Here is a 12,474-nt window from a genome sequence, read left to right as displayed (position 1 = left end):
GAGATTCTGTTCTCTGTAGCTGATCATAATTGTAATACACTATCTTAGAGTTTTTATCTCTGCATATATATAATTTCTAGCATTAACAACAACCTACGAGGCAAATAATATTATCCTCAGTTTTAAAAGGTGAAACGGGTACCTGGGTGGCTCAGTTGGTTAAGCCTCTGATTTCTGCTCAGGTCACGATCTCTGGGTCCTGGGATCAAGACCCATACCAAGCTCTCTGCTCAGCAGGAGAGTCTACTTCTCCCTCTGCCCCTCTTCTCTTTCTCTCTCAAATAAATAAAATCTTGAAAGAAAGAAAGAAAGAAAGAAAAGAAAAGAAAACAGGTTCAAGTAGGTCTAGGGAGCTTACCTCAGTACACAACTAGAAAGTGAGCACACATGGGGACAGATGCCCAGGTCTGGGGACTCCCAAACCCATGCTCTTTCTCCACCTGTACCAGGGGCCTCTCTCCAGAGTTCTTGGACTGGCAGAAAGGCAGGGTGCAGGATGGGGGTGGGGAGGGGGAGGAGACGACTGGTCCAAGTCTTTTATAGAAGCACACATTGTTACAAGGCCTTGAACCAACTCATTAACATGCGCTTGTTAAAAAATTGAAGGAGTTAGCTCAGATCCTACAGCTTTTCATACTTTTCCTCTGGGCACAATTGTTTTCAATTCCTGTTCATCAGAATGCAGAGCCACAGCTATTCTGTATGTCCCACTTACTATTCTGCAGCTCTCAACTAATAGTATTTCTTGATGTTCTTATATATCCCACAGTATTTTAAATTACAAAAATGCCAAATGCAATCTGTAAAATGCTGAAATGGGGAGGGAAATTATCTGTGGTGTCACTACCCCAAATAAGACAAATACAGTTTGCATTTTGGTGTGTTTTGTTCCCGTCCTTCTGCCCCTGTGTTTCAGCTTTGCATAGTGGTAATCATGGTGGGGAATTTTGGATTCTGTAATATTCATTTACACTGAATATTACATTGTAAGTATTATCTACAAGCTCCATGAGGGCAAAACGTCCTTTTTTTGTGCGTCATTGTATTGTCTGAGCTCAGCATGATATAGTAAAGCTGGCTCAATAAGTATTTGTTGAGTGAATAAATGTTGCTACATACTCTTCATAGTTAACATATATATGCCCACATAATGTACCTTTCAATGGATATGTCTTAGTTTATTTAATATGCCATAATTACTGGATATTTTCAGTTTTCCATTTTTTGCTCTTATGAAAAATGTGTTGTTGAAAAGTTCTGTGCATATAGCCTTTTCTGTATTTGTGCTATTGTCTGAACATAGGAGCCTAGGGTAAAATATAATTTTTATGAGTCTAGATATGCTTTTTGAAAATGCTTTCAGAAAGGGTGGGAGCAGTTTACAATGGCAATGGCAATGTAGCAGTTTCTTCATACCCTCACCTGCCCTAGTTTGTGTTGTGTTTTTATTTATTTATTTATTTTTTTAAAAAGATTTATTTATTTATGATAGACAGAGAGAGAGAGAGGCAGAGACAGGCTCCATGCCGGGAGCCCGATGTGGGACTTGATCCTGGGACTCTAGGATCGCGCCCTGGGCCAAAGGCAGGTGCTAAACCGCTGAGCCACCCAGGGATCCTCATGTGTTGTGTTTTTAAATTGTTGCTATTGATTTCAGTGTAATAAGCCCTCAGTCAATTAGCATGCTTACGTAACCTCACTTTAGCATCCCAGGCATGGTGTGCCAAATACGTATTCATTAAAGTGTGAGCCCATGATTTTGGCCATGTCCCTAATACTCCCACTATTTCCCAATGTATCAAAACGCATGTGCGATTCAGTTGTATCTTAACCTTTAATTTCTATGATTGGCCTACATATGTAAATAGCAGTTATAATTATATATTATAATTTTATTTACAGCTTTTTGTTGTTTAGAACATTTTGAGCATCACATAAAAAAAGATGATTTTTACATTAGACCCTAGAAGTACTCATATTCTTGTTTTCTACAAAGTTGTTCAATGAAATTTATCTCTATATCTACATATGTTTCTATCGACATCTTTCTCCCTGGAAATTCATAGGCAATCCCAGCTCCAGGAAAACTATACTTTTCATGTGTGTTTAAAATTAATATTCACCAGAGACTTCACTAAAACTATACTAATCTTTGGACTGTTAAAAAGTGATCAACAGAAAGTATTATTTCTTTATGGGCCATTTATCAAAGTCCATCACTGAATGCCATAAAGTGGGCAGTGTGCCAATGACTTAAACTGCTGTTTTCTTAGAAAAACTTCCCAAAGTTTTGGCCACAGAACCTATCTTAGGTTTAGGAAGGACTTAAAGTATCATGCCAAAGCAGACTGGACTATAATGTGTGTTAAAGGGGCTCAAGATAACTGATGCAGGGATTTCTGAGCATGGAGAAGGGATGATCTTTGGCTACTCCTCTTGCCTTTCTTCTCAATACTCTGACAGGTAGCTACATGGGAGGTATTTATCTGCCCCATTTCTGCCTCTGCTTGGGGAGAAAGTGGAGCTGCTGTCTCCCTTGCCCCATGGAGGAGGGACCTCAGGTTTCTCCAGGGCCCAGGAGCAATCCTGTTCTTAGGCCAGACAGGTGTGACTGGGGGCAAGGCCAGGATAAGGAGTGTTGGAGGAGCACTCAGCAGCCACGTGACCTGTGCAACTGTGGCCAGCGTGTTCCTGAGAGCTGCAGCTGTCCTGTTCAATCTGCAGTTATGCACCAGGCCCCATGACCACTACCTCTCACTAAGTTCCCATCAAAACACACATCTTCCTTCCCATTAGGATCATTACTTTATCAGCCAGAAGATACTGACACATCTTCTAGTTCATCCCATGTGTTTATTTTACTTTGCTTTTTTAAAAAGACTTAATTTTTTTTTTTTTTGAGAGAGAGAGTGCATGACCTGGGGTGGGGGCTGTGGTGAGGGGCAGAGGGAGAAGTAGAAGCAGACTCCCCAACCCCCACCAAGCATGAACCCCTGATGGGTGGAGGTGGGAATGGGGGTGGGTGGGTGGTGGTGCTTAATTCGAGGACCCTAGGATCATGACCTAAGCTGAAGGCAGACACTTAACTGACTGAGCCACCCCGCACCCTTTAATTTTACTTGCTTTTTTAAGATTTCATTTTTTTATTTGACAGGGAGAGAAAGCGAGAGAGCACGTGCATGAGAGCATAAGTAGCGGGGGGAAGCAGGCAGAGGGAGAGGGACAAGCAGGCTCCCTACTGAGCAGAGCCTGATGTGGGGCTCAATCTCAGGACCCCAGATCATGACCTGAGCCAAAGGCAGATGCTTCATCAACTGAGCCACCCAGGGGCCCCTTATTTTCTTTTCAATTAAATTCAAAACAGCACCCCCAAAAAGCAGAACTGTCTTTTCTAACATTTTCCTATTCCCCTAAATCACCTTTTCAATTAGCCAGAAGATAATGAGCATCCTTCTAACCCTTTTTCTATTATTTTGAATGTATATATATGTACACACATATGTGTATTAATTGCATAAAGAGGCTCATGCCAGATGTATTGCTCTGTACCTTGCTTTCTTCCTTAACAATGTGTCATGGACAACTTTGCATATTGAGTCATACAGACTACCTGTTTTTACCTGATAGAGAGCATTCCTCAAAATCAGTCAGTAGATATACTATAAAAATATGTGACTCCCAAATCAGACAAGAAAGACATTCAGAATTCAGCTTATTCGATCATTTATCCTCCCTACATTTACATAGGAAAAATTTCAAAAATACAAAACAATGGAAAGACTAGTACAGTGAACACCCATATACTCTCCACTAGATTCAACAATTCTTACCACTCTTGTTGGCTGTTATTTCATTCCATGACAGAATTGTATGGTTGTAAAATGAAAAGCATACAAAAAGAAGCAGGATTTATCAAGGCCCAGGTCTTAAGAATTACAAAGGAAAGATGTTTATAAATCCAAAGAGTCAAAGGAAAGTAAAAAATCCACCCAACCGGGATCCCTGGGTGGCGCAGCGGTTTGGCGCCTGCCTTTGGCCCAGGGCGCGATCCTGGAGACCCGGGATCGAATCCCACGTCGGGCTCCCGGTGCATGGAGCCTGCTTCTCCCTCTGCCTGTGTCTCTGCCTCTCTCTCTCTCTGTAACTATCATGAATAAATAAAAATTAAAAAAAAAATAAAAAAAAAATCCACCCAACCGATTAACCTGGAAGATGCAGATTTCTATGAATAGAAGGAAGAATTAGTAATGTAAGGATGTGGGCAAAAAGCTATCCATTCTTGAAATTAGGGAGTGACTGGTGTGAATATAAAGAAGTTTAGGGATGCCTGAGTGGCTTAGCGGTTGAGTGTCTTCCTTTGGCTCAGGGTGTGATTCCCAGCGTACTGGGATCGAGTCCCACATCGGGCTCCCTGCATAGAGCATGTTTCTCCCTCTGCCTATGTCTCTGCTTCTCTTTCTGTGTCTCTCAGGAATAAATAAATAAAATCTTAAAAAAAAAAAAGTTTAGTGAGCTGTACCTTGATGCATTTTCTGGTTAGCTATGCAATATCAAACATACTTTGAAGGCAAAACCCAAATGGCATAGGGTGGTATATGTGTTTTCCTTGGTGGGTGAAATGAAGAACAATTCTCATCTACAAATTCTGGTCTTGCAATGATCTGACATCTTTTCTCTAAAAATCACCGAGAAAGTAATTGTCTGCCTAGAGAGTGGACATATTTTGATTCCAAAGGAAAATTTAGAGTCAAATATGGAAATGGAATATTATACAGCAGGAAAATTGGATGAAATACAGCTATATTCAACAACTCAATTAAATCCTAGAAATATAATCTGTAGTAAAAATTGTTAGTTGCAGGACAGCCCCTGTGGCGCAGCGGTTTAGCGCTGCCTGCAGCCTGGGTAGTGATGCTGGAGACCCGGGATCAAGTCCCACATCAGGCTCCCTGCATGGAGCCTGCTTCTCCCTCTGCCTCTCTCTCTCTCTCTCTGTGTCTTTATGAATAAATAAATAAAATATAAAAAAAATTGTCAGTTGCAGACCACATAAAAAGTGTGATTCTATTTTTATAAATCTCCCAAAACAAGCAAATCCAAACAACATATTACTTAGGAAGATGTACATGTTTTGGGGGAAAATTGTTTTAAATATTTATTTATTTATTTATTTATTTTAGAGAGAGAGAAAAAGCATGTGCATGTGGTAGGGGGAGCAGAGGGGAGAGAGAGAGAGAGAGAGAGAGTCTCAAGTCGACCCCATGCTGAGATCCTAACCTGAGCCGAAACCAAGAATCGGATGCTTAACGGACTGTGCCACCCAGACACCTCTAAAAAAGTTTTTTTTTAAAGATTTTATTTATTATTAATTAATTAATTAATTAATTAATTAATGATAGTCACAGAGAGAGAGAGAGAGGCAGAGACACAGGCAGAGGGAGAAGCAGGCTCCATGCACCGGGAGCCCGACGTGGGATTCGATCCCGGGTCTCCAGGATCGCGCCCTGGGCCAAAGGCAGGTGCCAAACCGCTGCGCCATCCAGGGATCCCAAGATTTTATTTATTTATTCATGAGAGACAAAGAGAGAGAGAGAGAGAGAGAGGCAGAGACACAGGCAGAGGGAGAAGCAGGCTCCATGTAGGGAACCCAATGAGGGACTTGATCCCAGGACTCCAGGATCACATCCTGAGCCAAAGGCAGATGCTCAACCGCTGAGCCACCCAGAAGTCTCTAAAAAAGTTTTCTTAATGAATTCATTATTTAGGATAGTGATTCCCTTGAAATGGATGAGGGTGGTTAGGTCTTGAAAGCACATGGCATCATCAAAAACACTGGTAATGTTCTATTGATTAACTGTGTGTTCATGTATTCGTTTTATATATGCTTTCAAGGGTATATAGATGGTACATTGTTTATATGTATCAAATATCACATAATAAAGTTGTGTAAGGGGAAATAAAGGCTAGACTTACAAAATAGAATAATAAAACATGTAGTTATGCACTATTTACACAGCCATTCTTTTAATGGCATTTATTTATTTATTTATTTATTTATTTATTTATTTAAGATTTTTATTTATTTATTCATGAGAGACACACACGCACACACAGAGAGAGAGAGAGAGAGAGAGAGAGGGGCAGAGACACAGGCAGAAGGAGAAGCGGGCTCCATGTAGGGAGCCTGATGTGGGACTCAATCCTGGGTCTCCAGGATCAGGCCCTGGGCTGAAGGTGGGGCTCAAACCACTGAGCCCCCTGGACTGCATTCTTTTAATGGCATTTAATTCTAATTTTTTTGTATTCTAGTACACAGGAATAAGCATTCTTGAGTATAATTCTTTCCTTACTTGTGAGGATGGGGTAGATACCTGGAAATGGAATTGCTGGGTCAAAGGGTGAAAACCCTGCAATTAAATGCAAGACTGGGGGGCAAGGTGCAGGAAGAGGGACTTGGAAGCAGGTGGTCAAAAGGTACAAAATTTGAGTTATAAATAAATACAAGAGACGTCATGATGACTATAGCTAACAGTGCCGTGTTATATACGAGAAAGTTAAGGGGGTAAATTTTAAGAGTTCTCCCCACAAGGAGAATACTTTTTTTCTTTTTTCTTTTCCTCTTAAAAAAAATTTGTTTTTGAATTTTAAGTTAACTCTATAGCACATATAGGGCTTGAACTCATGCATCCTCCACCAACTAAGCCAGCCAGACACTTCCCTTTTCTCTTTGTATTGTATCTATATGGGGTGATGGATGTTAGTTGATCCTATTGTGGCAATCATTTCACAACAGATGTAAATTAAACAATCTTGCTGTTCACTTTAAGTCTATACAGTGATGTAAGTCAATTATTTTACAATAAAACTGGACAAAAAATGTCAAACATACACAGGCAGCAGGGAACAAAGTCAAGATTAGAAACAAAGCTCTTGGGACACCTGGGTGGCTCAGCGGTTGGGCGCCTTCCTTCGGCCCAGGTGTGATCCTGGGATCCAGGATTGAGTCCCACATTTGGCTCCCTGCATGGAGCCTGCTTCTCTCTCTGCCTGTGTCTCTGCCTCTCTCTCTGCATCCCTGATGAAAAAAAAAAAAAAGAAAAGAAAAGAAACAAACCTCTTTCTGGACTCTGTGGTGCACCTGTTGCCAGTAATGAAAACACCTGTCTTATCAAAGCAAGTGCCCCACTTCAGACTGATTTGACTTCTCCCCCATCCTGTCAGTCCAGCCTGCAGGTGAAGCACAGATCAGTTTCAGAACAACAGGATGCAGAACACAAGAACTCCCTGTCCCAAGAGGCAGCAGAATAGGGCTTTGTCTCCCAGAAAGGCAAGATGGTTTCTATGGGGCTGCCTTGGGGCCAGGGCAGGGAGGGAACCTCTGCTGAGCTCCAAGTCAGAACCCAGAGTTCTTGCCCCATTTTTCATGCCACTGCCCCTGGGGCCCATGGAGGCTTCTCTTTTTATTTCTCTGAGCAGATTTTGAAATGTGTAATCTTCAGAGTGGAAATGCTTAGCAGTTGCTGAAAATGCTCTTTTGTAGACTGTAGGAAAGCACAAAGGAATACATACAGCATGTACCCAGAATGAATAGAGTGGGTGGTAAAAACTGAGATAATGTCAGTTACCAGCTATGCCAGCCAGAGTCCCTTTCTTCCTACCTGAACACATCCAAAGAAAACCCCAAATCCAAGTCTTTGAAATATTTGTTTCAGTTCAGATACAGAAAGAAATTAAACATGTATTTTAGTGTGTGTGTGTATAATATGCCACCCAAACACATGTAATAGCAACATCAACCCCATATACTAGTAAATCAGTGGCATGTAATTAAAACATATTAAAACTTAGAGAATGTCAAGTTTCCCTCAAATAGCTTAACCTTTTTTTAGTGTCTAGCTATTCTGAACTGGGGCCCAAACAAGAAATACATGTTGTGTTTCTTCAATGTCACTTAAGCCTTTTAATTTATAGGTTTCTTCCCCTTCATCTCTAATGCCTTGCTGGCTGTTAGGAAATTGGATCATTTGACTTCTTGAGTTTCCCACATTCTGGATTTTGTTGATGTATCCTGTCAAGTGGTGTTCAACATATTCCTTTCTTCTAGTTATTCTTATAAATGGGTAGTTGGATCTAGAACCTTGGTCAGACTCAGGTTTGCTCTTTCTGGCCAGAGTGTGTGATTTGTGGTGGTGTGTATTTCCAGCAGATGGCACATAACGTCTGGTGATCTTTTCTACGATGTTAGTGACCACTGATGACTGTTGCTTTGATCCACTGTTTTTATTAGGGTTTTGGAAAATGCTGATATTCAAATATTGTCAATCCTCATTTGTTGGCTGGAATAGTTTCTTCATCAACTATTTAGTTATCCTGAGACATGGTTTGTACTTGTCTTAGCCTGGATTTCCCAGGAAGCAGAGCCTTGAGTTATGGGGCTTTATTGGGGAAAGTGATCTTACTGAAAGTGAGGGACAGGAGAAGCAGAGAAAGCCAATAGAAGGGAGACTCACTCAGTAGGCTGCTGCTTCAGGCACCTGCTTGCTTGATGAGGGTGACTTGATTTCTGAGAAGCAATATATATGGAGTCTCAGGATATTTCATTTTGTGGGGAAAAAGAAAGGAATATTCATATGAGATTGGGCGTGTTCAGGGCGGTATGGCTGTAGACAAGAAAGGAATATTCACATACAAGCTTTTATCCCTCACTGGTGGAAGCTTAGACAATGAAACCTTAACTTACCCAGTCTTCAGGGCAGTGTATGTATGGGCATCCCCATCATGGCACGACAGGGAAGCACTGGGGTGGGAGGAAGGAGATGAGCCTTATTTTCAGTGATTTTTCTTCTTGAGCCTTAAAATTTACCCCAGTTTGGCTGGTGGATGCTTCTAAAAGTTAGCTCCAGATTGTATTTGAGGTCAACCTTAGTTTTTGATAGCTTCCCTGTTTCCTAAATTGACAACATATTCCAGGCATATTTTTAATATTTCTTGCCTGTGATTGAAAATCAACCACTTCTCCAAGTAGATATAGTTCTTCTTAGGGAAATATAGTATTGAGAGACCACAATCTGAAATCTCGGAATGCTTATTCCTACCAGATTGGTCAATGTTAGATGAGTATTTTGAATAAATAGACCTTATGATGTAGGAAAAACAGGAGGGTTTAAAGCCAATGGCCAAGAAAAAATTCTTGAGATGTCTTTGGTGCAAAAAGGTGATTTTTATTAGAGCACAGGGATAAGACCCATGGGCAAAAAGAGCTGTATTTCAGTCATAAACAGTGGCCCATTATATACCTTTAAGTTGGGAAGGGGTTAGGGATAACGTAAGCCTCTTGGGTATTTCGAAAACAAGATTTCCAGGATCCTGAGGGGGCTGGCTATTGTTAGCCAATATTGTTAGCCCTTTCTCTCTCTGTGTGTCTATCATGAATAAATAATAAAATCTTAAAAAAAAAGATTTAATTAATTAATTATTTATTTATTTGAGAGAGAGAGAGAGAGAGAGAGAAAGGCAGAGGCACAGGCAGAGGGAAGAGCAGGCTCCACGCAGGGAGCTTGATGTGGGACTCGAACCCTGGGTCTCTAGGATCCTGCCCTGGGCTGACGACAGAGCTAAACCACTGAGCCACCTGGGCTGCCCTAATATTGTCTTTTGGTCATAGCAAAGTGTCAACATTGAGGCAGCTGAACTCCCAGAGGAAGGTCATTCTGCCTATTTCAAGAACTTGTCAATGAGCTATAAGTAGTTAAGAAAATTTAATAATTTTTCTTCTGCCTATGATTCCCACATCACTTGGATTTTTTTTTTTTTTTTTTTTTTTTTTAAGAGAGAGCAAGAGAGCATGAGGGGAGAGGCAGAGGGAGAAAGAGAGACAGAACCTTAAGCAAGCTCCATGCTGAGTGTGAGGATGACCTGAGGCTGGATCTCATGACCCTGAGCTCATGACCTGAGCCTAAATCGAGTTGATGCTTATCCTACTGAGCCACTCATGCAACCCTGGAAATATATATCTATGTTTTAAGAAAAGTATGCCATGAAAAAAAAAATTAATAAAATAAAAAGAAAAGTATGCCATGAGTTCTAAATAATAATTCCAACTCAAATTTAATATTGCTTAACTGCTTTGGTTATATTTATTTTTTCATACTAAAAAATTTTGATTCTAGGATGCCTGGGTGGCTCAGCGGTTGAGCGTCTGCCTTTGGCTCAGGGCATGATCCTGGGGTTCTGGGGCTGAGTCCCGCATAGGGCTCCCTGCATGGGGCCTGCTTCTCCCTCTTCCTGTGTCTCTGCTGTTCTCTCTCTCTCTCTCTCTCTCTCTCTGTCTCATGAATAAATAAAATCTTAAAAAAAAATCTTGATTCTTAAGGCCATTCACATAATTACTTCTTACTAACATTATTATTATTATTATCAAAAAGCAGTTTAGTTTAGTTTATTTATTTATTTTTTAAGATTTTATTTATTTATTCATGACAGACCGTGAGAGAGAGAGGCAGAGACACAGGCAGAGGGAGAAGCAGGCTCTGTAAAAGGAGCCCAATGTGGAACTCGATCCTGGGACTCTGGGATCATGCCCTGAGCCAAAGGCAGACGTCCAACCGCTGAGCCACCCAGGCTTCCCATTGTTTAGTTTTTTTAAAACATTTTCCAGGGCACCTGGGTGGCTCAGTTGGTGAACTGCCTTCAGCTCAGGTCATGATCCCAGGGTCATGGGATGGAGTCTTGCATTGGGCTTCCTGTAAGGAGCCTGCGACTCCCTCTGCCTGTGTCTCGTTCCCCCCTGCTCTTGCATGCTCTCTCTCTCTCTCAAATAAATAAATAAATAAATAAGATAAAAAAAAAAAAAAAACATGTTTTCCATCCTTAGAGTATATACCTAAGGAATGTGGAGTTAAATAATTGTTTTAAATTCACCTCACATACTTTCCCCTTCCATGGGAAATTACTGTTCTCTTTTTAAAAATTGTACTGTCTATTAGGCTCAATCTACTCACTTTTTGAAATAAGTTGTTGATAGGTAGCCCAGAAGTCTAAACTGAATGAACCTGAGCTTTATTAGAAGCACTCATTCATTCCATTACTTCTGGCAGAGGTTTGGGTGGGAAGGAAGGCAGGAGGGTTTGGCAGTCATATGCTAAGGTGTCTTCAATGAGCCTTCTTGGAGGTTTTTCTTTGCATGTGCAGGAAAATATACATAACACGAAATTAGGCATTTTAACCATAAAAAAAATCTTATTTATTTATTTGAGAAAGAGGGAGTAGGGGGAAGAGGAAGAAGCAGGCTGCCCGCTGAGCAGGAAGCCCGACGTGGGGGGCTGGATCCCAGGACTCTGAGACCATGACTTGAACCGAAGGCAGACGCTTAAGCACTGAGCCACCCAGGTGCTCCCTTTTTAACCATTTTTAAGCATACAGTTCAGTGGCATTAAGTATACTCACACTATTGTGCAACCCACACCACTATCCCTCTCCAGAACTTTGTCATCATACCAAAGTGAAATTCTGCACCCATTAAACAATAACTTCCTATTCCCTTCCCAGGATTTTTAACGTGACTCCATGGAAGGCGCACCTGCCGGCCAGTTGCAGGCTTGGGCACTAGGACGCCGCTGCCTTCCCGGCGAGCAGGGGTTCCCGCGGTGACTAAGCAGGCCCTGGGGTTAAGGCTCCCGCCCTCACCTATTGTCCCAGCGGGAGGAACCGGTATTTCCGGATTGGGGCCTCAGACCCTGTGATCCCGGCTAAGGGTGAAGTTCGTGGGGGAGGGGCGCGGAAGCGTATCATAAAACTTAACTCGCCACCAAAATCACCAACCCGCTTCTTATCCCACCCACCCCCAAGCAAGAGCAGAGATCCCAGCAGCGCCAAGCACCTGCAGTCACGGCCCACGACCATCCCTCCGGGGTCTTGGAAGGGTAGCGCGGCGAAGTGCTTCCTAGCGCACAGCGCCGAGAGGACCGGGAAGCCGGGCCGAGGACGGGCGGGAAGGCGGCAGCACAGCGAATCCCCTCGGCCCCCGCGCAAAGCAAGCTCAGCCGCGGGTCCCCGGAGCAGGGAAGCGGCCGCGGGTTGGATGCCCCCGCTGGAGGCCCCGAGGTCCCTGCGGCCACAGTCCTTGCCCCACCGCTGGGTGGCGCCTGCGAGCCCCCCCCGTCGCTGCCAACACCCCAAAGCAGGGCTGCAATAAGCTGCGTGTCTTGCCCCAGACTAGAACCTGGCGCCCTTGGGGTCTCGAGGGAGCAGGTGACAGCCGCCGCCCGCCCTCCTCCCCTCCGGGCCGCGGCTCTCTGGCTCTCCGCCGCCCACTCCCCCTGCCCCCACCCTGGGTTTTTTTTTTTTTTTTTTCCTTTCTCCCAGACCTCCAAACAGGAAATAGCTCGAGTCCACAATAATACACAGGAGCAGCGAGCGAGGCCACTGGTGCCCGCCCATTCCCTGGGCAGCGTCCCGCACCCCGGCTCCGGCCAG

At 42.9% G+C, this 12,474-nt stretch overlaps 1 long non-coding RNA gene across 1 annotated transcript in view; it reads right to left on the bottom strand.

Annotated features, from left to right (window-relative positions):
- The window catches only part of LOC125752256 (uncharacterized), a 31,959-nt gene extending 31,062 nt beyond the window's left edge, over window positions 1-897 (bottom strand). The window contains exon 1 of the long non-coding RNA XR_007401290.1: window positions 143-897. This is a non-coding gene — a long non-coding RNA (uncharacterized LOC125752256). The remainder of the gene's footprint in view (window positions 1-142) is intronic.
- Window positions 898-12,474: the final 11,577 nt, after the last annotated feature.

The sequence above is a fragment of the Canis lupus genome, chromosome 1, assembly GCF_003254725.2.
Source record: "Canis lupus dingo isolate Sandy chromosome 1, ASM325472v2, whole genome shotgun sequence".
Taxonomy (NCBI): domain Eukaryota; kingdom Metazoa; phylum Chordata; class Mammalia; order Carnivora; family Canidae; genus Canis; species Canis lupus.
The sequence above is the reverse complement of the archived record's forward strand: the minus strand, read 5'-3'. Positions and strand labels throughout refer to the sequence as shown.